Raw genomic sequence first — 27243 nt, 5'->3', positions numbered from 1 at the left:
ACATCGTTACCATATAGACACTGTTGCTGACACGTTACCATATAGACACTGTTGCTGACACGCTACCATATAGACACTGCTGCTGATACGTTACCATATAGACACTGTTGCTGATACGTTACCATATAGACACTGTTGCTGATACGTTACCATATAGACACTGTTGCTGACACGTTACCATATAGACACTGTTGCTGATACGTTACCATATAGACACTGTTGCTGATACGTTACCATATAGACACTGTTGCTGACACGTTACCATATAGACACTGTTGCTGATACGTTACCATATAGACACTGTTGCTGATACGTTACCATATAGACACTGTTGCTGATACTGCTACCATATAGACACTGTTGCTGATACGTTACCATATAGACACTGTTGCTGATACGTTACCATATAGACACTGTTGCTGACACGTTACCATATAGACACTGTTGCTAACACGTTACCATATAGACACTGTTGCTGACACGTTACCATATAGACACTGTTGCTGATACGTTACCATATAGACACTGTTGCTGATACGTTACCATATAGACACTGTTGCTAACACGTTACCATATAGACACTGTTGCTGACACGTTACCATATAGACACTGTTGCTGACACGTTACCATATAGACACTGTTGCTGATACGTTACCATATAGACACTGTTGCTGATACGTTACCATATAGACACTGTTGCTGATACGTTACCATATAGACACTGTTGCTGACACGTTACCATATAGACACTGTTGCTGACACGTTACCATATAGACACTGTTGCTGACACGTTACCATATAGACACTGTTGCTGATACGTTACCATATAGACACTGTTGCTGACACGCTACCATATAGACACTGTTGCTGATATCGTTACCATATAGACACTGTTGCTGATACGTTACCATATAGACACTGTTGCTAACATCGTTACCATATAGACACTGTTGCTGACACGTTACCATATAGACACTGTTGCTGATACGTTACCATATAGACACTGTTGCTGACATCGTTACCATATAGACACTGTTGCTGATACGTTACCATATAGACACTGTTGCTAACACGTTACCATATAGACACTGTTGCTGATACGTTACCATATAGACACTGTTGCTGATACGTTACCATATAGACACTGTTGCTGACACGTTACCATATAGACACTGTTGCTGACACGTTACCATATAGACACTGTTGCTGACACGTTACCATATAGACACTGTTGCTGATACGTTACCATATAGACACTGTTGCTAACATCGTTACCATATAGACACTGTTGCTGACACGTTACCATATAGACACTGTTGCTGATACGTTACCATATAGACACTGTTGCTGACACGTTACCATATAGACACTGTTGCTAACACGTTACCATATAGACACTGTTGCTGATACGTTACCATATAGACACTGTTGCTGACACGTTACCATATAGACACTGTTGCTGACACGTTACCATATAGACACTGTTGCTGACACGTTACCATATAGACACTGTTGCTGACACGTTACCATATAGACACTGTTGCTGATAATTTACCATATAGACACTGTTGCTGACACGCTACCATATAGACACTGTTGCTGACATCGTTACCATATAGACACTGTTGCTGATACGTTACCATATAGACACTGTTGCTGATACGTTACCATATAGACACTGTTGCTGATATCGTTACCATATAGACACTGTTGCTGATACGTTACCATATAGACACTGTTGCTGACACGTTACCATATAGACACTGTTGCTGACACGTTACCATATAGACACTGTTGCTGATACGTTACCATATAGACACTGTTGCTGATACGTTACCATATAGACACTGTTGCTGACATCGTTACCATATAGACACTGTTGCTGATACTGCTACCATATAGACACTGTTGCTGATACGCTACCATATAGACACTGTTGCTGATAACGTTACCATATAGACACTGTTGCTGATCGCGTTACCATATAGACACTGTTGCTGATACGTTACCATATAGACACTGTTGCTGATACGTTACCATATAGACACTGTTGCTAACACGTTACCATATAGACACTGTTGCTGATACGTTACCATATAGACACTGTTGCTGACATCGTTACCATATAGACACTGTTGCTGATACGTTACCATATAGACACTGTTGCTGATACGTTACCATATAGACACTGTTGCTGACACGTTACCATATAGACACTGTTGCTGATACGTTACCATATAGACACTGTTGCTAACACGTTACCATATAGACACTGTTGCTAACATCGTTACCATATAGACACTGTTGCTGATAATGCTACCATATAGACACTGTTGCTGACACGTTACCATATAGACACTGTTGCTGATACGTTACCATATAGACACTGTTGCTGACACGTTACCATATAGACACTGTTGCTGATACGTTACCATATAGACACTGTTGCTGATACGTTACCATATAGACACTGTTGCTAACATCGTTACCATATAGACACTGTTGCTGACACGTTACCATATAGACACTGTTGCTGATACGTTACCATATAGACACTGTTGCTAACACGTTACCATATAGACACTGTTGCTAACACGTTACCATATAGACACTGTTGCTGACACGTTACCATATAGACACTGTTGCTGACACGTTACCATATAGACACTGTTGCTGACACGTTACCATATAGACACTGTTGCTGACACGTTACCATATAGACACTGTTGCTGACACGTTACCATATAGACACTGTTGCTGATACGTTACCATATAGACACTGTTGCTGATACGTTACCATATAGACACTGTTGCTAACACGTTACCATATAGACACTGTTGCTGATACATCGCTACCATATAGACACTGTTGCTGATACGTTACCCCATATAGACACTGTTGCTGACACGTTACCATATAGACACTGTTGCTGACACGTTACCATATAGACACTGTTGCTGACACGTTACCATATAGACACTGTTGCTGACACGTTACCATATAGACACTGTTGCTGATACGTTACCATATAGACACTGTTGCTGATACGTTACCCCATATAGACACTGTTGCTGATACGTTACCATATAGACACTGTTGCTAACACGTTACCATATAGACACTGTTGCTGATACGTTACCATATAGACACTGTTGCTGACATCGTTACCATATAGACACTGTTGCTAACATCGTTACCATATAGACACTGTTGCTGATACGTTACCATATAGACACTGTTGCTGACACGTTACCATATAGACACTGTTGCTGACACGTTACCATATAGACACTGTTGCTGACATCGTTACCATATAGACACTGTTGCTGATACGTTACCATATAGACACTGTTGCTAACACGTTACCATATAGACACTGTTGCTGACACGCTACCATATAGACACTGTTGCTGATACGTTACCATATAGACACTGTTGCTGACATCGTTACCATATAGACACTGTTGCTGATACGTTACCATATAGACACTGTTGCTAACATCGTTACCATATAGACACTGTTGCTGATACGTTACCATATAGACACTGTTGCTGATACTGTTACCATATAGACACTGTTGCTGATACGTTACCATATAGACACTGTTGCTGATACGTTACCATATAGACACTGTTGCTAACACGTTACCATATAGACACTGTTGCTGATACGTTACCATATAGACACTGTTGCTGATACGTTACCATATAGACACTGTTGCTGATACGTTACCATATAGACACTGTTGCTGATACGTTACCATATAGACACTGTTGCTGACACGTTACCATATAGACACTGTTGCTGACACGTTACCATATAGACACTGTTGCTGATACGTTACCATATAGACACTGTTGCTGACATCGTTACCATATAGACACTGTTGCTGATACGTTACCATATAGACACTGTTGCTGACACGTTACCATATTGACACTGTTGCTGATACGTTACCATATAGACACTGTTGCTGATACGTTACCATATTGACACTGTTGCTGATACGTTACCATATAGACACTGTTGCTGATACGTTACCATATAGACACTGTTGCTGATACGTTACCATATAGACACTGTTGCTGATACGTTACCATATAGACACTGTTGCTAACACGTTACCATATAGACACTGTTGCTGATACGTTACCATATAGACACTGTTGCTGATACGTTACCATATAGACACTGTTGCTGATACGTTACCATATAGACACTGTTGCTGATACGTTACCATATAGACACTGTTGCTAACACGTTACCATATAGACACTGTTGCTAACACGTTACCATATAGACACTGTTGCTGATACGTTACCATATAGACACTGTTGCTGATACGTTACCATATAGACACTGTTGCTGATACGTTACCATATAGACACTGTTGCTGACACGTTACCATATAGACACTGTTGCTGATACGTTACCATATAGACACTGTTGCTGACACGTTACCATATAGACACTGTTGCTGATACGTTACCATATAGACACTGTTGCTGACACGTTACCATATAGACACTGTTGCTAACACGTTACCATATAGACACTGTTGCTAACACGTTACCATATAGACACTGTTGCTAACACGTTACCATATAGACACTGTTGCTGACACGTTACCATATAGACACTGTTGCTGACACGTTACCATATAGACACTGTTGCTAACACGTTACCATATAGACACTGTTGCTAACACGTTACCATATAGACACTGTTGCTGATACGTTACCATATAGACACTGTTGCTAACACGTTACCATATAGACACTGTTGCTGATACGTTACCATATAGACACTGTTGCTGACACGTTACCATATAGACACTGTTGCTGATACGTTACCATATAGACACTGTTGCTAACACGTTACCATATAGACACTGTTGCTAACACGTTACCATATAGACACTGTTGCTGACACGTTACCATATAGACACTGTTGCTGACACGTTACCATATAGACACTGTTGCTAACACGTTACCATATAGACACTGTTGCTGACACGTTACCATATAGACACTGTTGCTGATACGTTACCATATAGACACTGTTGCTGACGTTACCATAAGACACTGTTGCTGAACGTTACCATATAGACACTGTTGCTAACACGTTACCATATAGACACTGTTGCTGACACGTTACCATATAGACACTGTTGCTGATATCGTTACCATATAGACACTGTTGCTGATACGTTACCATATAGACACTGTTGCTGATACGTTACCATATAGACACTGTTGCTGATACGTTACCATATAGAAAACTGTTGCTGATACGTTACCATATAGACACTATTGATGATACGTTACCATATAGACACTGTTGCTGATACGTTACCATATAGACACTGTTGCTGATACGTTACCATATAGACACTGTTGCTGATACGTTACCATATAGACACTGTTGCTGATACGTTACCATATAGACACTGTTGCTGATACGTTACCATATAGACACTGTTGCTGACACGTTACACTATAGACACTGTTGCTAACACGTTACCATATAGACACTGTTGCTGATACGTTACCATATAGACACTGTTGCTAACACGTTACCATATAGACACTGTTGCTGATACGTTACCATATAGACACTGTTGCTGATACGTTACCATATAGACACTGTTGCTAACACGTTACCATATAGACACTGTTGCTTTTGCGTTACCATATAGACACTTTTAGCCAGAGTGACTAACAGTAGTTATTTAGCAGACACTTTTAGCCAGAGTGACTAACAGTAGTTATTTAGCAGACACTTTTAGCCAGAGTGACTAACAGTAGTTATTTAGCAGACACTTTTAGCCAGAGTCACTAACAGTAGTTATTTAGCAGACACTTTTAGCCACAGTGACTAACAGTAGTTATTTAGCAGACACTTTTAGCCAGAGTGACTAACAGTAGTTATTTAGCAGACACCTTTAGCCAGAGTGACTAACAATAGTTTTTTAGCAGACGCTTTTAGCCAGAATGACTAACAGTGGTTATTTAGCAGAGACCTTTACCCAGAGTGACTAACAGTAGTTATTTAGCAGACACTTTTAGCCAGAGTGACTAACAGTAGTTATTTAGCAGACACCTTTAGCCAGAGTGACTAACAGTAGTTATTTAGCAGACACTTTTAGCCAGAGTGACTAACAGTAGTTATTTAGCAGACACCTTTAGCCAGAGTCACTAACAGTAGTTATTTAGCAGATACCTTTAGCCAGTGTGACTAACAGTGGTTATTTAGCAGACACCTTTAGCCAGAGTGACTAACAGTAGTTATTTAGCAGACACCTTTAGCCAGAGTGACTAACAGTAGGTATTTAGCAGACACCTTTAGCCAGAGTGACTAACAGTAGTTATTTAGCAGACACTTTTAGCCAGAGTGATTAACAGTGGTTATTTAGCAGAGACCTTTAGCCAGAGTGACTAACAGTAGTTATTTAGCAGACACTTTTAGCCAGAGTGACTAACAGTAGTTATTTAGCAGACACTCTTATCCAGAGTGACTAACAGTAGTTATTTAGCAGACACTTTTATCCAGAGTGACTAACAGTGGTTATTTAGCAGACACCTTTAGCCAGAGTGACTAACAGTAGTTATTTAGCAGACACCTTTAGCCAGAGTGACTAACAGTAGGTATTTAGCAGACACCTTTAGCCAATGTAACTAACAGTAGTTATTTAGCAGACACTTTTAGCCAGAGTGACTAACAGTAGTTATTTAGCAGACACCTTTAGCCAGAGTGACTAACAGTAGTTATTTAGCAGACACTTTTAGCCAGTGTGACTAACAGTAGTTATTTAGCAGACACTTTTAGCCAGAGTGACTAACAGTAGTTATTTAGCAGACACTTTTAGCCAGAGTGACTCACAGTAGTTATTTAGCAGACACTTTTAGCCAGAGTGACTAACAGTAGTTATTTAGCAGACACCTTTAGCCAGAGTGACTAACAGTAGTTATTTAGCAGACACTTTTATCCAGAGTGACTAACAGTAGTTATTTAGCAGACACCTTTAGCCAGAGTCACTAACAGTAGTTATTTAGCAGACACCTTTAGCCAGTGTGACTAACAGTGGTTATTTAGCAGACACCTTTAGCCAGAGTGACTAACAGTAGTTATTTAGCGGACACCTTTAGCAAGAGTGACTAACAACAGTAGGTATTTAGCAGACACCTTTAGCCAGAGTGACTAACAGTAGTTATTTAGCAGACACTTTCAGCCAGAGTGACTAACAGTGGTTATTTAGCAGAGACCTTTAGCCAGAGTGACTAACAACAGTAGGTATTTAGCAGACACCTTTAGCCAGAGTCACTAACAGTAGTTATTTAGCAGACACCTTTAGCCAGTGTGACTAACCGTAGTTATTTAGCAGACACCTTTAGCCAGAGTAACTAACAGTAGTTATTTAGCAGACACCTTTAGCCAGAGTGACTAACAGTGGTTATTTAGCAGACACCTTTAGCCAGAGTGACTAACAGTAGTTATTTAGCAGACACTTTTAGCCAGAGTGACTAACAGTAGTTATTTAGCAGACACTTTTATCCAGAGTGACTAACAGTAGTTATTTAGCAGACACCTTTAGCCAGAGTGACTAACAGTAGTTATTTAGACATTGTTTAGAAATATTTTTATGTCCTCCATTCCTTCTCCATGACAGATTCATGACAGAGTTGGATGACAGAGATGGATTTTAATTTTTTAGGCGCCGACCGAGGGATGACAGATGATGACAGATGGATGACAGAGTGATAATAAAAAATTAAGTAAAAAACTGTTTGATGTCTTCTGTGCCCATATGAATGTACCCTACGATGTAACTGCAATGATGAGATAGATGTTCTTCTTCTTTGTTTTTATGTTGTATTATCTCTCTGTCGTACTGTGTTCAACCGTGTTGGATCTCTTCTAGCCATCTTGTTTCCAGAGGACCACTATGATTTTACTCATCATGTATGGCTTTTTCAAGTTTTATGTGTGCTTGTTTTTTTAAACGGTCGAATTAATAAACTAAATAAACTAAACTAGGGATGACAGAGGGAAGACAGAGAGATGACAGAGAGATGACAGAGGGATGACAGAGGGAAGACAGAGAGATGACAGAGGGAAGACAGAGAGATGACAGAGGGATGACAGAGGGAAGACAGAGAAATGACAGAGGTATGACAGAGATATGACAGAGAGATGACAGAGGGATGACAGAGGGATGATAGAGTGATGACAGGTTTGTCTTTGGTTGTGCCCCAAATGCTGCTTCACAGTTATTCGGATGCATTCCAAATAGCACTCTATTCACTATTTAGTGCACTACTTTTGACCAGGGCCCATAGAGTGCCATTTGGGATACAGCCTATGTGTTTCAGCCTCTCTCTGAGGATGATGTCATTGGAATGGTTTGCACTTCCTGACCATCCAATCACAAACAAACGTGGGGTGCCAGGCAGTGGAACAGTGGATGCAGAGCATGCTGGGTAGGAAATGAGGGGTATTGTTGGATTGAGGCGAGGACATCAGTCTGTGAGGGCATAATACAGGGTTTAGGACCCCCGCCATGGAACAGAGCGGAGGGATGGTGGGTATTGTGTATGTGTGTTGGGGGGGGGCGGGGGGGGCTACAGCGAGATGTCGGACAGATAGCAGGGGAGACAGGGGGAGATGGGGAGAGAGGGGGTAGGAAACAGCTGTGGCGGGGGAGAGAGAGAGAGATGGAGAGAGAGAGAGAGATGGAGAGAGAGAGAGAGAGAGAGAGAGAGAGAGAGAGAGAGAGAGAGAGAGAGAGAGAGAGAGAGAGAGAGAGAGAGAGAGAGAGAGAAAGATAGATAGAGGGGGGGAGAAAGAGAGAGGGGGGAGAGAGAGAGGAGTGAGGTAAGGAAAACAGGAAAGGTGAAGAATAGGAGAATGAGAGGAAAGGGAGGACGGTACAGGAGAGAAGAGGACAGGGTCAGGTTAGGGAGTTTGTCTGAGGCAGTAGGGCTGTTATGAAACAACTGTCCTTATGGGATAAACAAGCACCAGTTTACTGAACTGAACTGAACTGAGTTTAAATTAGATCAATGACTAAACAATGCTTACACAAGTCATTTCTCTCTCCAAAACAACCCCATTGTTAGCTAGCTGGATGACAGAGGTCAGAGGTCAGAGTGGTTTATACTTTACTGTGTCCCCACAGCAGTCTGTAGACACCAGTATATGATTGATTGATATGTTTTATTTAAGTGTCATAAACATACCGGTGCCCAGCCCACATTGGCTTACAAGACATTACATCATTATATCAGCAGGTTATTGTATATATGTTGGACTAAATTGTTCCTGTTATGAGAAAGATAACTGTATTAGCCTCAGTGACTATTTACTGATGCTTCAGTGACTATTTACTGATGCTTCAGTGACTATTTACTGATGCTTTAGTGACTATTTACTGATGCTTTAGTGACTATTTACTTATGCTTTAGTGACTATTGACTGATGCTTTGGTGACTGTTTACTGATGATTTAGTACTATTTACTGATGCTTTGGTGACTGTTAACTGATGATTTAGTGACTATTCACTGATGATTTGGTGACTATTTACTAATGCTTTGGTGACTATTCACTGATGATTTAGTGACCATTTACTGATGCTTTAGTGACTATTTAATGATACTTTAGTGACTATTTACCAGTTATTTGGTAACTATTTACCAGTTATTTGGTGACTATTTACCGGTTATTTGGTGACTATTCACTGAAGATTTAGTGACTATCTATTGTGATTTAGTGACTATTTACTGATGCTTTAGAGACAATTTTTTATGATTCAGTGACTATTTGCTGATGCTTCTGTGACTATTCACTGATGCTTTGGTGACTATTTGCCGCTGCTTCGGTGACTATTTACTGCTTCTTTTGTGAGTATTCGTCGATGCATTGGTGACTATTTACTGATGATTTGGTGACTATTTAATTATTCTTTGCTGAATATTTACTGATGCTTTAGTGACTATTTACTGATGCTTTGGTGACTGTTTAATGATGCTTTAGTGACTATTTACTGATGTGACGGCAAATATTTACTGATCCTTTAGCGACTATTTACCGATGCTTTAGTGACTATTTACTGATGCTTTGGTGACTATTTGTTGATGCTATGGTGACTATTTACTGATGCTTCAGTAACTATTTACTGATGCTTTAGTGACTATTTACTGATGCTTCAGTAACTATTTACTGATGCTTTAGTGACTATTTACTGATGCTTTAATGACTATTTACTGATGCTTTAGTGACTATTTACTGATGCTATGGTGACTATTTACTGATGCTTTAGTGACTATTTACTGATGTTTTAGTGACAGTATCTCATCTCTCTCTCTCAATTCCATTTCAATTTAAGGGCTTTATTGGCATGGGAAACGTATGTTAACATTGCCAAAGCAAGTGAAGTAGATAGTAAGCAAAAGAGAAATAAACAATAAATATTAACAGTAAACATTACACTTAGAAGTTCCAAAAGAATAAAGACATTTCAAATGTCATATTATGTCTATATACAGTGTTGTAACGATGTGCAAATAGTTAAAGTACAAATGGGAAAATAAATAAACATAAATATGGGTTGTATTTACAATGGTGTTTGTTCTTCACTGGTTGCCCTTTTCTTGTGGCAACAGGTCACAAATATTGCTGCTGTGATGGCACACTGTGGTTTTTCACCCAGTAGATAAGGGAGTTTATCAAAATTGGGTTTGTTTTCGAATTCTTTGTGGATCTGTGTAATCTGAGGGAAATATGTGTCTCTAATATGATCATACATTTGGCAGGAGGTTAGGAAGTGCAGCTCAGTTTCCACCTCATTTTGTGGGTAGTGTGCACATAGCCTGTCTTCTCTTGAGAGCCAGGTCTGCCTACGGCGGCCTTTCTCAATAGCAAGGCTATGCTCACTGAGTCTGTACATAGTCAAAGCTTTCCTTAAGTTTGGGTCAGTCACAGTGGTCAGGTATTCTGGCACTGTGTACTCTCTGTTTAGAGCCAAATAGTGTTCTAGTTTGCTCTTTTTTTGTTGTTAATTCTTTCCAATGTGTCAAGTAATTCTCTTTTTGTTTTCTCATGATTTGGTTGGGTCTAATTGTGTTGTTGTTGTTGTTGTCCTGGGGCTGTGTGGGGTCTGTTTGTGTTTGTGAACAGAGCCCCAGGACCAGCTTACTTAGGGGACTCTTCTCCAAGTTAATCTCTCTGTAGGTGGCTTTGTTATGGAAGGTTTGGGAATCGCTTCCTTTTAAGTGGTTCTAGAATTTAACGTCTTCTTCTGGATTTTGATAATTAGCGGGTATCGGCCTAATTCTGCTCTGCATGCATTATTTGGTGTTTTTCGTTGTACACAGAGGATCTTTTTGCAGAATTCTGCATGCAGAGTCTCAATTTGGTGTTTGTCCCATTTTGTGAATTATTGGTTGGTGAGTGGACCCCAGACCTCACAACCATAAAGGGCAATGGGTTCTATGACTGATTCAAGTATTTTTAGCCAGATTCTAATTGGTATGTCAAATTCTCTCTCTAGCTCTCTCTCTCTCGTTCTCTCTCTCTCTCTCTCGCTGTCCCTCTCTCTTCCTCTCCCCCCTCCCTCTCTCTCTCTAAAGCGAGAGAATGATCTGTTTAAATCGGAAGCTCATCAATGTGATGCCCCTCGTTGCAGCCCTAGAACAAACAGCCTGTTTAACAGCTTAACAAACACACAAACATCGCGGCCTGTGTGTACATTTAGCAGTGCTGGTTTGAGACAGAGTGGATCATGATAAACAACCCAAAGACAACACTCTGAACTCCATTAATTCTTTAATAAATCTCTCTCTCTCTCTCTCTCTCTCTCTCTCTCTCTCTCTCTCTCTCTCTCTCTCTCTCTCTCTCTCTCTCTCTCTCTCTCTCATGGCCCCTGCACACACACACACTTCCAACATTCCTCTGTTACTCAATCCACCCACATTCCTCTCTCTCCCTCTAGCTATCTTTCCATCTGTCTATCTAGCTCATATTATTTCCATGGGATAGATATTAACTCAAGAAGGTCTTAGAAAATGTCTCAATACCCCTGATGCAGTATCTGTTCCTTTCTCTCTGGTTAGAGACCCAGGTAGGTTTGGGATTAGGCAGGGACTCAATAGCCAAGGATAACTGCCAGTCAGCTTGCAGTCTTTAGTCTAAAGGCAACAGGCGGTAGGTATTGTGATTCTACCATTGTGAAGAGGTACAGTGGAATGGACAGAAAATGTCCCTACAAGGATAGTAATACAAAAGAACATTCTCCCTTGCAGGGACATTTCCCAAGTCCCCATGACGACAAAGGCTATTTTAAGTTTAGGGGTTAGGTTTAGGTTTAAGTTTAGGGTTAGGAGTTAGGTTTAGGTTTAGGTTTAGGTTTAGGTGTTAGGTGTTAGGTGTTAGGTGTTAGGTTTAGGTTTAGGTTTAGGTTTAGGTTTAGGTTTAGGTTTAGGGTAAGGGTTAGGGATAGGGGTTAGGGGTTAAGGGTTAGGGAAAATAGGATTTTGAATGGAAATACATTTTAGGTCCCCTAAAGGACAGAAGAACATAACGTGTGTGTGTGTGTGTGTGTGTGTGTGTGTGTGTGTGTGTGTGTGTGTGTGTGTGTGTGTGTGTGTGTGTGTGTGTGTGTGTGTGTGTGTGTGTGTGTGTGTGTGTGTGTGTGTTTGTGTCTTCCTAGCTGTTTTCCTTGAGAGGTTACATTTCCAAATTCCCTCTAACTCCACAGTGTTTTTGTTTGAATGTCAGTGATAATACCTGGCAGTGTAATCTACTCATGATGGCCACAGATAATACCTGGCAGTGTAATCTACTCATGATGGCCACAGATAATACCTGGCAGTGTAATCTACTCATGATGGCCACAGATAATACCTGGCAGTGTAATCTACTCATGATGGCCACAGATAATACCTGGCAGTGTAATCTACTCATGATGGCCACAGATAATACCTGGCAGTGTAATCTACTCATGATGGCCACAGATAATACCTGGCAGTGTAATCTACTCATGATGGCCACAGATAATACCTGTCATTGTAATCTACTCATGATGGCCACAGATAATACCTGGCAGTGTAATCTACTCATGATGGCCACAGATAATACCTGTCATTGTAATCTACTCATGATGGCCACAGATAATACCTGGCAGTGTAATCTACTCATGATGGCCACAGATAATACCTGGCAGTGTAATCTACTCATGATGGCCACAGATAATACCTGGCAGTGTAATCTACTCATGATGGCCACAGATAATACCTGGCAGTGTAATCTACTCATGATGGCCACAGATAATACCTGGCAGTGTAATCTACTCATGATGGCCACAGATAATACCTGGCAGTGTAATCTACTCATGATGGCCACAGATAATACCTGGCAGTGTAATCTACTCATGATGGCCACAGATAATACCTGGCAGTGTAATCTACTCATGATGGCCACAGATAATACCTGGCAGTGTAATCTACTCATGATGGCCACAGATAATACCTGGCAGTGTAATCTACTCATGATGGCCACAGATAATACCTGGCAGTGTAATCTACTCATGATGGCCACAGATAATACCTGGCAGTGTAATCTACTCATGATGGCCACAGATAATACCTGGCAGTGTAATCTACTCATGATGGCCACAGATAATACCTGGCAGTGTAATCTACTCATGATGGCCACAGATAATACCTGGCAGTGTAATCTACTCATGATGGCCACAGATAATATCTGGCAGTGTAATCTACTCATGATGGCCACAGATAATATCTGGCAGTGTAATCTACTCATGATGGCCACAGATAATACCTGGCAGTGTAATCTACTCATGATGGCCACAGATAATACCTGGCAGTGTAATCTACTCATGATGGCCACAGATAATACCTGGCAGTGTAATCTACTCATGATGGCCACAGATAATACCTGGCAGTGTAATCTACTCATGATGGCCACAGATAATACCTGGCAGTGTAATCTACTCATGATGGCCACAGATAATACCTGGCAGTGTAATCTACTCATGATGGCCACAGATAATATCTGGCAGTGTAATCTACTCATGATGGCCACAGATAATACCTGGCAGTGTAATCTACTCATGATGGCCACAGATAATATCTGGCAGTGTAATCTACTCATGATGGCCACAGATAATACCTGGCAGTGTAATCTACTCATGATGGCCACAGATAATACCTGGCAGTGTAATCTACTCATGATGGCCACAGATAATACCTGGCAGTGTAATCTACTCATGATGGCCACAGATAATACCTGGCAGTGTAATCTACTCATGATGGCCACAGATAATACCTGGCAGTGTAATCTACTCATGATGGCCACAGATAATACCTGGCAGTGTAATCTACTCATGATGGCCACAGATAATACCTGGCAGTGTAATCTACTCATGATGGCCACAGATAATACCTGGCAGTGTAATCTACTCATGATGGCCACAGATAATACCTGGCAGTGTAATCTACTCATGATGGCCACAGATAATACCTGGCAGTGTAATCTACTCATGATGGCCACAGATAATACCTGTCATTGTAATCTACTCATGATGGCCACAGATAATACCTGGCAGTGTAATCTACTCATGATGGCCACAGATAATACCTGGCAGTGTAATCTACTCATGATGGCCACAGATAATACCTGTCATTGTAATCTACTCATGATGGCCACAGATAATACCTGGCAGTGTAATCTACTCATGATGGCCACAGATAATACCTGGCAGTGTAATCTACTCATGATGGCCACAGATAATACCTGGCAGTGTAATCTACTCATGATGGCCACAGATAATACCTGGCAGTGTAATCTACTCATGATGGCCACAGATAATACCTGGCAGTGTAATCTACTCATGATGGCCACAGATAATACCTGGCAGTGTAATCTACTCATGATGGCCACAGATAATACCTGGCAGTGTAATCTACTCATGATGGCCACAGATAATACCTGGCAGTGTAATCTACTCATGATGGCCACAGATAATATCTGGCAGTGTAATCTACTCATGATGGCCACAGATAATACCTGGCAGTGTAATCTACTCATGATGGCCACAGATAATACCTGGCAGTGTAATCTACTCATGATGGCCACAGATAATACCTGGCAGTGTAATCTACTCATGATGGCCACAGATAATACCTGGCAGTGTAATCTACTCACGATGGCCACAGATAATACCTGGCAGTGTAATCTACTCATGATGGCCACAGATAATACCTGTCATTGTAATCTACTCACGATGGCCACAGATAATACCTGGCAGTGTAATCTACTCACGATGGCCACAGATAATACCTGGCAGTGTAATCTACTCACGATGGCCACAGATAATACCTGGCCGTGTAATCTACTCATGATGGCCACAGATAATACCTGGCAGTGTAATCTACTCATGATGGCCACAGATAATACCTGTCATTGTAATCTACTCATGATGGCCACAGTTAATACCTGGCAGTGTAATCTACTCATGATGGCCACAGATAATACCTGGCAGTGTAATCTACTCATGATGGCCACAGATAATACCTGGCAGTGTAATCTACTCATGATGGCCACAGATAATACCTGTCATTGTAATCTACTCATGATGGCCACAGATAATACCTGGCAGTGTAATCTACTCATGATGGCCACAGATAATACCTGGCAGTGTAATCTACTCATGATGGCCACAGATAATACCTGGCAGTGTAATCTACTCATGATGGCCACAGATAATACCTGGCAGTGTAATCTACTGATGATGGCCACAGATAATACCTGGCAGTGTAATCTACTCATGATGGCCACAGATAATACCTGGCAGTGTAATCTACTCATGATGGCCACAGATAATACCTGGTAGTGTAATCTACTCATGATGGCCACAGATAATACCTGGCAGTGTAATCTACTCATGATGGCCACAGATAATACCTGGCAGTGTAATCTACTCATGATGGCCACAGATAATACCTGTCATTGTAATCTACTCATGATGGCCACAGATAATACCTGGCAGTGTAATCTACTCACGATGGCCACAGATAATACCTGGCAGTGTAATCTACTGATGATGGCCACAGATAATACCTGGCAGTGTAATCTACTCACGATGGCCACAGATAATACCTGGCAGTGTAATCTACTCATGATGGCCACAGATAATACCTGTCATTGTAATCTACTCATGATGGCCACAGATAATACCTGGAGTGTAATCTACTCACGATGGCCACAGATAATACCTGGCAGTGTAATCTACTCATGATGGCCACAGATAATACCTGGCAGTGTAATCTACTCATGATGGCCACAGATAATACCTGTCATTGTAATCTACTCATGATGGCCACAGATAATACCTGGCAGTGTAATCTACTCACGATGGCCACAGATAATACCTGGCAGTGTAATCTACTCATGATGGCCACAGATAATACCTGGCAGTGTAATCTACTCACGATGGCCACAGATAATACCTGGCAGTGTAATCTACTCACGATGGCCACAGATAATACCTGGTCATAAAGGTCACAGATAATACATGTCAGTTCACCACAGAGCATTAAACACCCATATGGGACTTCCTGTCACTGATTGAGGTCTGACAATTCCCAAGATTGGTATCTCTAGTCAATGTTAGGTGTAATGATGAAACAAAATGGTTTACTCTAATCTGGTTTGGTCACTACATCCTTATGAATGAGTTTCTATAATGTCTTGTTACTCCAGGTCTCCGTCCCAATTGGCACCCTATTTCCTATATCAGGGATGGGCGACTCCAGTCCTCGGGGCCGGAGTGGTGTCACATTTTTTCCCCCCATCCCTAGCAAGCACAGCTGATTAAACTAATTGTATTCTAAACTGATGATCATGATTAGTTTATTGTTGGAGTCAGGTGTGTTAGCTGGGGCTGGGGCAAAAGTGTGACACCAATCAGTCCCCCAGAGAAGTCGCCCATCCCTGCCCTATATAGTCCACTACTTTTGATAAGGGCCCATAGAGCTCTGGTCTAAACTAGTGCACTACATAGGGAATAGGGTGCCATTCTCTGGTCTAAACTAGTGCACTACATAGGGAATAGGGCGCCATTTGGGACACACATACCATACAGTGAGGGGGAAAGTATTTGATCCCCTGCTGGTTTTGTACGTTTGCCCACTGACAAAGAAATGATCAGTCTATAATTTTAATGGGAGGTTTATTTGAACAGTGAGAGACAGAATAACAACAAAAAAATCAAGAAAAATCCATGTCAAAAATGTTATGAATTGATTTGCATTTTAATGAGGGAAATAAGTAGTTGATCCCCTCTCAATCAGAAAGATTTCTGGCTCCCAGGTGTCTTTTATACAGGTAACGAGCTGAGATTAGGAGCACACTCTTAAAGGGAGTGCTCCTAATCTCAGTTTGTTACCTGTATAAAAGACACCTGTCCACAGAAGCAATCAATCAATCAGATTCCAAACTCTCCACCATGGCCAAGACCAAAGAGCTCTCCAAGGATGTCAGGGACAAGATTGTAGACCTACACAAGGCTGGAATGGGCTACAACACCATCGCCAAGCAGCTTGGTGAGAAGGTGACAACAGTTGGTGTGATTATTCGCAAATGGAAGAAACACAAAAGAACTGTCAATCTCCCTCGGCCTAGGGCTCCATGCAAGATCTCACCTCGTGGAGTTGCAATGATCATGAGAACGGTGAGGAATCAGCCCAGAACTACACGGAGGATCTTGTCAATGATCTCAAGGCAGCTGGGACCATAGTCACCAAGAAAACAATTGGTAACACACTATGCCGTGAAGGACTGAAATCCTGCAGCGACCGCAAGGTCCCCCTGCTCAGGAAAGCACATATACATGAAGTTTGCCAATGAACATCTGAATGATTCAGAGGAGAACTGGGTGAAAGTGTTGTGGTCAGATGAGACCAAAATCGAGCTCTTTGGCATCAACTCAACTCGCCGTGTTTGGAGGAGGAGGAATGCTGCCCATGACCCCAAGAACACCATCCTCACCATCAAACACGGAGGTGGAAACATTATGCTTTGGGGGTGTTTTTCTGCTAAGGGGACAGGACAACTTCACCGCATCAAAGGGACGATGGACGGGGCCATGTACCGTCAAATCTTGGGTGAGAACCTTCCCTCAGCCAGGGCATTGAAAATGGGTCGTGGATGGCTATTCCAGCATGACAATGACCCAAAACACACGGCCAAGGCAACAAAGGAGTGGCTCAAGAATAAGCACATTAAGGTCCTGGAGTGGCCTAGCCAGTCTCCAGACCTTAATCCCATAGAAAATCTCTGGAGGGAGCTGATGGTTCGAGTTGCCAAACGTCAGCCGCGAAACCTTAATGACTTGGAGAAGATCTGCAAAGTGGAGTGGACAAAATCCCTCCTGAGATGTGTGCAAACCTGTTGGCCAACTACAAGAAACGTCTGACCTCTGTGATTGCCAACAAGGGTTTTGCCACCAAGTACTAAGTCATGTTTTGCAGAGGGGTCAAATACTTATTTCCCTCATTAAAATGCAAATCAATTTATAACATTTTTGACATGCGTTTTTCTGGATTTTTTTGTTGTTATTCTGTCTCTCACTGTTCAAATAAACCTACCATTAAAATTATAGACTGATCATTTCTTTGTCAGTGGGCAAACGTACAAAATCAGCAGGGGATCAAATACTTTTTTCCCTCACTGTACATCCTCTACCCAAAAGGACTTAACCCCTCAATCCCTCAGGACGTAGCCCTTTCCTGCAGTCAAATGACTAGTGGCCTCATAGGAGGAATGTTATTAATATTTTTCATAATTAATCAACATTATTTAAAACATCTGCCCGAAACGCAGGTGTTTCTAAGTCAAAATGTTTTGTTATATTTCAGTTTTCTGTGATGTACTGTACATAAAGTGTAATAAACTTAAACTGAATTAAAACTAAAATTAAAACTAAAACTATACTTAAACTAAACTACTGAACCGAAACCTAACTCCAAACTCCAAATTCAATACATTTCAACGCTATATCTGACATGATACATGTGTCTTCTTTTTCTAGCCCATTACCATGTGTGTGAGGTGTATACTTTTGCTTCAAAGTAGATTTGTTTAAGACTACCAAGAAACACTCTGTGTGACCTTGCAACCTGGTCTCAGAGCATCCCATATTATTCCGAGACACTCAATTTAGTATGATATGTTACGTTTCATATGGTATGTATTAGTTAGTGGATGTCCATCACCTGTTTTGTATAATATGTTTGTATAACAAATTTTTTTTTAAAGTATGATAAGTTATGAATTCTTGCTAGGTGGCTAGGTGGCTAACGTTAGATAGCTGGCTGACGTTAGCTATACTAGGGGTTAGGGTTAAGGTTAGGGTTAAGTTTAGGAGTTAGGTTAAAGGGTTAAGGTTAGGTTTAGGGTTAGGGGAAGAGTTAGCTAACATGCTAAGTAGTTGCAAAGTAACTAAACATCAGTAAGTAGCTGAAAAGTTGCTAATTTGCTAAAATACTTAAGTTGTCCGTGATGAGAATCAAACTCACAACCTTTGGATTGCCTACCCATTCACCCCAATCAACCACCCTACTTTAATTTTTGCATTCTGTTTTATGTAACAATACCAACCGTAACATATCATACTAATTTGAGTGTCCCGGATTTACGTTTACTATGGTACGTCTAGTCTATGAGACCAGGATGGATCCTGATTTAGCCCACTGCAGTAAAAGGTTAAACCCATCCTATTTACATTATTTAGCAGACGCTCTTATCCAGAGCGACTTATAGTTAGTGCATACATTATTTTTATTACTTTTCATACTGGTCCCCTGTGGGAATCAAACCCACAACCCTGGCATTGCAAACGCCATGGTCTACCAACTGAGCTACCTCCCTGCCGGCCATTCCCTCCCCTACCCTGGACGACGTTGGGCCAATTGTGCGCCGCCCCATTGGTCTCCCGGTTGCGGCCGGCTACAGCAGAGCCTGGATTCGAACCCGGATCTCTAGTGGCACAGCTAGCACTGCGATGCAGTGCCTTAGACCATTGCGCCACTCAACCATATCTTCATCATATGTAATAAGCTACATATTTACACAAAACTAGGTTTCCATCTGAGGGATTCTGAAGATAAAGATAAAGAGATTGTTTGTGGAAAGAGCAATCAGAAAATATATAGAGGGAAAAAAACAATGACTTAAACTTAATAAGACAAACACTCCACAATACTCCAGGTATGACTATTTTAGGAATGGGAAGGATTACTTTAATATTAGGATCAGATTAGCTTCACATTTAGTGTGTGTGAATGTTTATGTAGGCCTACAGTAGGCGGAGTTGTTTTGGTTTTTCTGTGTTCACATCTGTCAGCCCCCCTCCCCTCAACCCCTCTCTACCACTAGATCCCCACCAGCCATCCAAAAGCTTTTGATCCTGTATATGTGGAACCCCCCACCAAGCCTCTCCCTCGCTCTCCCTCTCTCTCTCCCCCCTTTCTCTCTCTCTCTCTTTCTGTCTCTCTCCCTCTCTCTCTCCCCCCTTTCTTTCGCTCTCTCTCCCTTTCTGTCTCTCTCCTTCTCTCTCTCTCCCCCCTCTCCTCTCTCTCCACATGTTTCATAGAGAGAAGTGCCAATCACCTCTGAAATTCTGATAGAGAATTCTCTGAGTGATCCAGGATAGCAGTTATGACATGCCTCATTTCCCAGCCTGAGCTCTGTGTGTGTTCGACAGCTATGTTCTGCTATCAGATCTCCCATCTTGACAGGGAAGCCAGAGGGAGCCTGTCTACTGATTCTTCCCTGGAGAGAATCCCTTACCAACCAGATTCGCAGAAGCATTCTAATATCCGCAGCACACCTGAGAGAGCTAAGTAGTAGAGTTTGTGGGAATGTCAAGAAAATGAGGGGGGAGCGGGGGAGAGGTGGAGCGGGGGAGAGGTGGAGAGGTGGAGAGGGAGAGAGGTGGAGAGGGGGAAAGGTGGAGAGTGAATCCAAGATGGCATAGCAGTGCGGTCGTGTTTTCTGTAGTGTCCTCATGTAAATAGGCTGGGTTTTCGTATATATTTCTCAATCTCACTTTCCATCCTTTAACTAAATATACTTTCCTGCAACCCGCCTCACCCAATGTGGAACGGGTTCTATTATTTCTTCATACATTTCTATCCAGAACCTCTGGCTGAATCTAGCCAGCTAGCCAGCTAACTAGCTACTTGCTATTAGCCACCGTTAGTGGTCTTCACCATTGTCCGTGGCCGTGGCCTGCACTACCTACCAGCCAGCTCTAGCCTGGACAATTATCAGCCAGTCTGCACAGTCCTGTGGCGTACGGCATTAGCATCGAACAGCCCCCGCGATATGCAACTTTTCAGGGAAGTCAGGAACCAATATACACAATCAGATAGGAAAGCAAAGGCTAACTTTTTCAAACAGAAATTTGCATCCTGTAGCACTAACTCCAAAGTACATGGAGAATAAAAGCACCTCCTCCCAGCTGCCCACTGCACTGAGGCTAGAAAACACTGTCACTACCGATAAATCTACGATAATCGAACATTTCAACAAGCATTTTGCTACGGCTGGCCATGCTTTCCACCTTGCTACCCCTACCCCGGCCACCAGCTCTGCTGCACCCTCCGCTGCAACTTGCCCATGCCCCCCTGCTTCTCTGTCACCCAAATTCAGACAGCTGATGTTCTGAAAGAGCAACAAAATCTGGACCCCTACAAATCAGCTGGGCTAGACAATCTGGACCCTTTCTTTCTAAAATTAGCCGCTGAAATTGTCACAACCCCTATCACCAGCCTGTTCAACCTCTCTTTCGTATCGTCTGAGATCCCCAGAGATTGGAAAGCTGCCGCGGTCATCCCCCTCTTCAAAGGGGGTGACACTCTAGATCCAAACTGTTACAGACCTATGTCCATCCTGCCCTGCCTTTCGAAAGTATTTGAAAGCCTAGTTAACAAACAGATCACCAACCATTTCGAATCCCACCGTACCTTCTCCGCTATGCAATCTGGTTTCCGAGCTGGTCATGGGTGCACCTCAGCCACGCTCAAGTCCTAAACGATATAATAACCGCGATCGATAAAAGACAGTACTGCGCAGCTGTCTTCGTCGACCTGGCCAAGGCTTTTGACTCTGTCAATCACCGCATTCTTATAGGCAGACTAAATAGCCTTGGTTTCTCAAATGACTGCCTTGCCTGGTTCACCAACTACTTCTCAGATACAGTTCAATGTGTCAAATCGGAGGGCCTGTTGTCTGGACCTCTGGCAGTCTCTATGGGGGTGCCACAGGGTTCAATTCTCGGGCCGGCTCTATTCTCTGTGTATATAAATGATGTCGCTCTTGCTGCTGGTGACTCTCAGATCCACCTCTACGCAGACAATACCATTTTGTATACATCCGGCCCTTCATTGGACACTGTGTTAACAAACCTCCAAACGAGCATCAATGCCATACAACACCCCTTCCGTGGCCTCCAACTGCTCTTAAACGCTAGTAAAACTAAATGCATGCTCTTCAATCGAACGCTGCTTGCACCCGCCTGCCCAACTAGAATCACTACTCTCGGCGGCTCTGACTTAGAATATGTGGACAACTACAAATACCTAGGTGTCTGGTTAGACTGTAAACTCTCCTTCCAGACTCACATTAAGCATCTCCAATCCAAAGTTAAATCTAGAATCGGCTTCCTATTTCGCAACAAAGCCTCCTTCACTCATGCTGCCAAACATGCCCTCGTAAAACTGACTATCCTACCGATCCTTGACTTCGGCGATAGCTTCCAACACTCTACTCAGCAAATTGGATGTAGTCTATCACAGTGCCATCCGTTTTGTCACCAAAGCCCCATATACTACCCACCATTGTGACCTGTACGCTCTCGTTGGCTGGCCCTCACTACATATTCGTCGCCAAACCCACTGGCTCCAGGTCATCTATAAATCCCTTCTAGGCAAATCCCCGCCTTATCTTAGCTCATTGGTCACCATAGCAGCACCCACCCATAGTCTGCGCTCCAGCAGGTATATCTCACTGGTCATCCCCAAAGCCAACACCTCCTTTGGTCGCCATTCCTTCCAGTTCTCTGCTGCAAATGACTGGAACATACTGCAAAAATCTCTGAAGCTGGAGATACTTACAGTGAGGGAAAAAAGTATTTGATCCCCTACTGATTTTGTATGTTTGCCCACTGACAAAGACATGATCAGTCTATAATTTTAATGGTAGGTTTATTTGAACAGTGAGAGACAGAATAACAACAAAAAAATCCAGAAAAATGCATGTCAAAAATGTTATGAATTGATTTGCATTTTAATGAGGGAAATAAGTATTTGACCCCTCTGCAAAACATGACTTAGTACTTGGTGGCAAAACCCTTGTTGGCAATCACAGAGGTCAGACGTTTCTTGTAGTTGGCCACCAGGTTTGCACACATCTCAGGAGGGATTTTGTCCCACTCCTCTTTGCAGATCTTCTCCAAGTCATTAAGGTTTCGAGGCTGACGTTTGGCAACTCGAACCTTCAGCTCCCTCCACAGATTTTCTATGGGATTAGCCCACCCAACTACCTCATCCCCATATTGTTATTTACATTGTTATTTATTTTGCTCATTTGCACCCCAGTATCTCTATTTGCACATCATCTTCTGCACATCTATTAATATTGTTAATATTAAATTATAATTGTAATTATTTTGCACTATGGCCTATTTATTTATTGCCTTACCTCCATAACTTACTACATTTGCACACACTGTATATAGATTTTCCATTGTGTTATTGACTGTATGTTTTGTTTACCCCATATGTAACTCTGTGTTGTTGTTTTTTCCGCACTGCTTTGCTTTATCTTGGCCAGGTCGCAGTTGTAAATGAGAACTTGTTCTCAACTGGCTTACCTGGTTAAATAAAGGTGAAATAAAATAAAATAAAATAAATAAAAGGGGGAGATGTGGAGATGTGGAGGAGAGGGGAGAGGTGGAAGGTGGAGAGGGGGAGAGGGGGAAAGGTGGAGAGGGGAGAGGTGGAGAGGGTGAGAGGGGGAGTGGGGGGAGTGGGAGAGAGGGGGAGAGGGGGAGTGGGGGAGAGGGGAGAGGTGGAGAGGGTGAGAGGGGGGAGTGGGGGGGAGAGGGGGAGAGGGGGGAGAGGGTGAGAGGGGGAGTGGGGGGAGAGGGGGAAGGGTGGAGAGGGGAGAGGTGGAGAGGGTGAGAGGGGGGAGTGGGGGAGAGGGGAGAGGGGGAGAGGGTGAGAGGGGGGAGAGGGGGAAGGGTGGAGAGAGAGGGGAGAGGGGGAGAGGGGGAGAGGGGGAAGGGTGGAGAGGGGGGAGAGGGGGAGAGGGGGAGTGGGGGGAGAGGGGGAAGGGTGGAGAGGGGGAGAGGGGGGAGAGGGGGAGAGGGGGAAGGGTGGAGAGGGGGAGAGGGGGAGAGGGGGAAGGGTGGAGAGGGGGAGAGGGGGAGAGGGGGAAGGGTGGAGAGGGGGAGAGGGGGAGAGGGGGAGTGGGGGAGAGGGGGAAGGGTGACCTAAAAACATCAGCAAAGAGGAAACCCTCATCTACGCACGAGAGAGAGAGGAAGAGAGAGAATATGTAAACACAAAACACTTTGCCTATTACAAGTTCTCTGAGATGCACACACCACACACACACACACACACACACACACACACACACACAATTAATTTATATATGAAGGCCACAGGAGGCTGCTGAGGGGAGGACAGCTCATAATAATGACCTTAACAGAGTGAATGGAATGGAAACAAACACCTGGAAACCATGAGTTTAATGTATTTGATACCATTCCACCTATTCCACTCCAGCCATTACCACGAGCCCGTCCTCCCCAATTAAGGTGCCACCAGCCTCCTGTGACGCAGTCATCCACCCGCACCCCCCACACACTACACACACACACCCGAAACTCACACAGTGCTGGAGGGAAAAAGTCTTGCCAGAGACAATCTCTGCTTTGCTGATTTTTACATTTCAATGAGGGAGGATTAGTCTGTCTGTCGCTAGGGAGTTGCTAAAGAATATTACACGTGTTACTATGGCGATAGACAGCCAATGAGATCATAGCACAGTAATCTCCATTAAAATAATAACAACAATGTTCCCGTGCTACAGATGGCTATATCGGTCCTCTAATACAGGTCTAGTAAAGGCCCAGTGCACTACTTTCATCTGATTGGTCAGGGAGGTGCTGCAGTACCCTCAGCAGCCCTGCTTCCCGTGGCTATGGGCCTGACACTATGACTGCCTGGATATATTCAGAGGTCTTCTCTTTTCTAACCGTTCATGGAAAGACAAACAGCATGACCACTAAGGTTGCGTCCCAAATGGCACCCTATTCCCTATTTAGTGCATTGGGCTCTGGTCAAAAGTAGTGCACTGTACAGGGAATAGGGCTCTGGTCAAAAGTAGTGCACTGTACAGGGAATAGGGTGCCATTTGGGACAAAGAATTTAAAAAATATATTTTTTATTTTATTTCACCTTTATTTAACCAGGTAAGCCAGTTGAGAACAAGTTCTCATTTACAACTGCGACCTGGCCAAGATAAAGCAAAGCAGTGCGATAAAAACAACAACACAGAGTTACATATGGGGTAAACAAAACGTACAGTCAATAACACAATATGACAGACCGGCAGATACAGAATATCCATTCTATCCAGAAGTGTTCAAGTATACATCTGTATTAACAGACATAAAGAGAACATCAATCAATCAATGTTGTTATGCTAGTTTATATTGTATAATATTGAATAACAGGGCTATATGGCTTTCATCTGTATCTGTCTCTCCCTTCAATAAGTAATGCAGATATCATCAACTAGCTCTCATAGTTTCACGTCAGAATTAGAGGTTCATCCATGTTTCTCAAACTTCTAATTTTCTCACCATCTTCCTCCTCCCTTCTCTCACCATCTTCCTCCTCCCTTCTCTCACCATCTTCCTCCTCCCTTCTCTCACCATCTTCCTCCTCCCTTCTCTCACCATCTTCCTCCTCCCTTCTCTCACCATGTCCCTCCTCCTTTCTCTCCAACCCTCACTCACACACAAGTTGGCACACAAGTGTCATTTTTAGAAAGCAACACAACCCGGAAATATAACTGAAATATGGAATCACCATCATGTCCCTGATATGGAGGATGAAGGTCAGGGAGCTAAGAAACAGTAGGATAAGAAACTAACACACACACACACAACACACACACAACACACACGCACATAGCACACACGCACACGACACACACACACACGACACACACACACACACACACACACACACACACACACACACACCCACTCACACACACTGCTGTAAGTAAGCAGTTTAACAGGAAAAAGACCACAGACTCACTCATCTGCCCCACATCCTTGTCTTCATTGTCTAATTTAAGTTAATGCCTTGTTTTGGTTCATTTAGTAATCCTGAAAAAGGACGATTTACTCTCTGAATGAGTATCATAGCAGTTCAAGGAAAAGGTGAACTTAGTGAGGAGGATCAAGCGTGTTGATGATCGCGTTACATCTGAGGCACCTTAGATATACTGTCCAACACAAAACATGGAACACATACCTGTCCTGTAACACACTCCTTGAATGCACCACACAGTAATGACCTATGCTTTATACCCAACATAACAAGAGCCAACCAAGGACACATACCGTTGAATTCTGTTGAATTCCAAATGTGATCGCTCAAGAGCATGACAGACAGAAACGTGTCGAACAATATGACGTGTCCTTGCTTTTTTATTTTTTTGGCCCAGCTGTTTTCCTTGTATTTTGCATCCCATCACATTTCTATTTATTCAAAGCATTCATTTCAGATAGTCACATAAGAGGTTGACTTTCACTCCATAAACCTTTAACCAGGCAAAGACTTTGGACACCTACAACGAAAGGGGTCCTCTCTGTGTGTCCTATAATGCTCCATCATAACCCTGACATCCCTTTCCAGTGTCAAAGACCCAGAGACAAACAGGTTGAGGTGTAATGCAGGTGAAACTCTGGGTTTAGTTGTTACTGGCCGTCTCACATGGACTGTTATTAATTCACCCGTGAACAGAAAAGGGACTTCGAGTTGACTTTCAGAGCAGAGACTCTCTCTCTCTCTCTCTCTCTCCGTATATGGACCAGTAAGACTTGTGTTCTATTTCTAAAGCATCTCAAACACCACT

The sequence above is a fragment of the Coregonus clupeaformis genome, chromosome 17 (assembly GCF_020615455.1).
Source record: "Coregonus clupeaformis isolate EN_2021a chromosome 17, ASM2061545v1, whole genome shotgun sequence".
Classification (NCBI taxonomy): domain Eukaryota; kingdom Metazoa; phylum Chordata; class Actinopteri; order Salmoniformes; family Salmonidae; genus Coregonus; species Coregonus clupeaformis.
Note: the sequence above shows the minus strand (reverse complement) of the source record.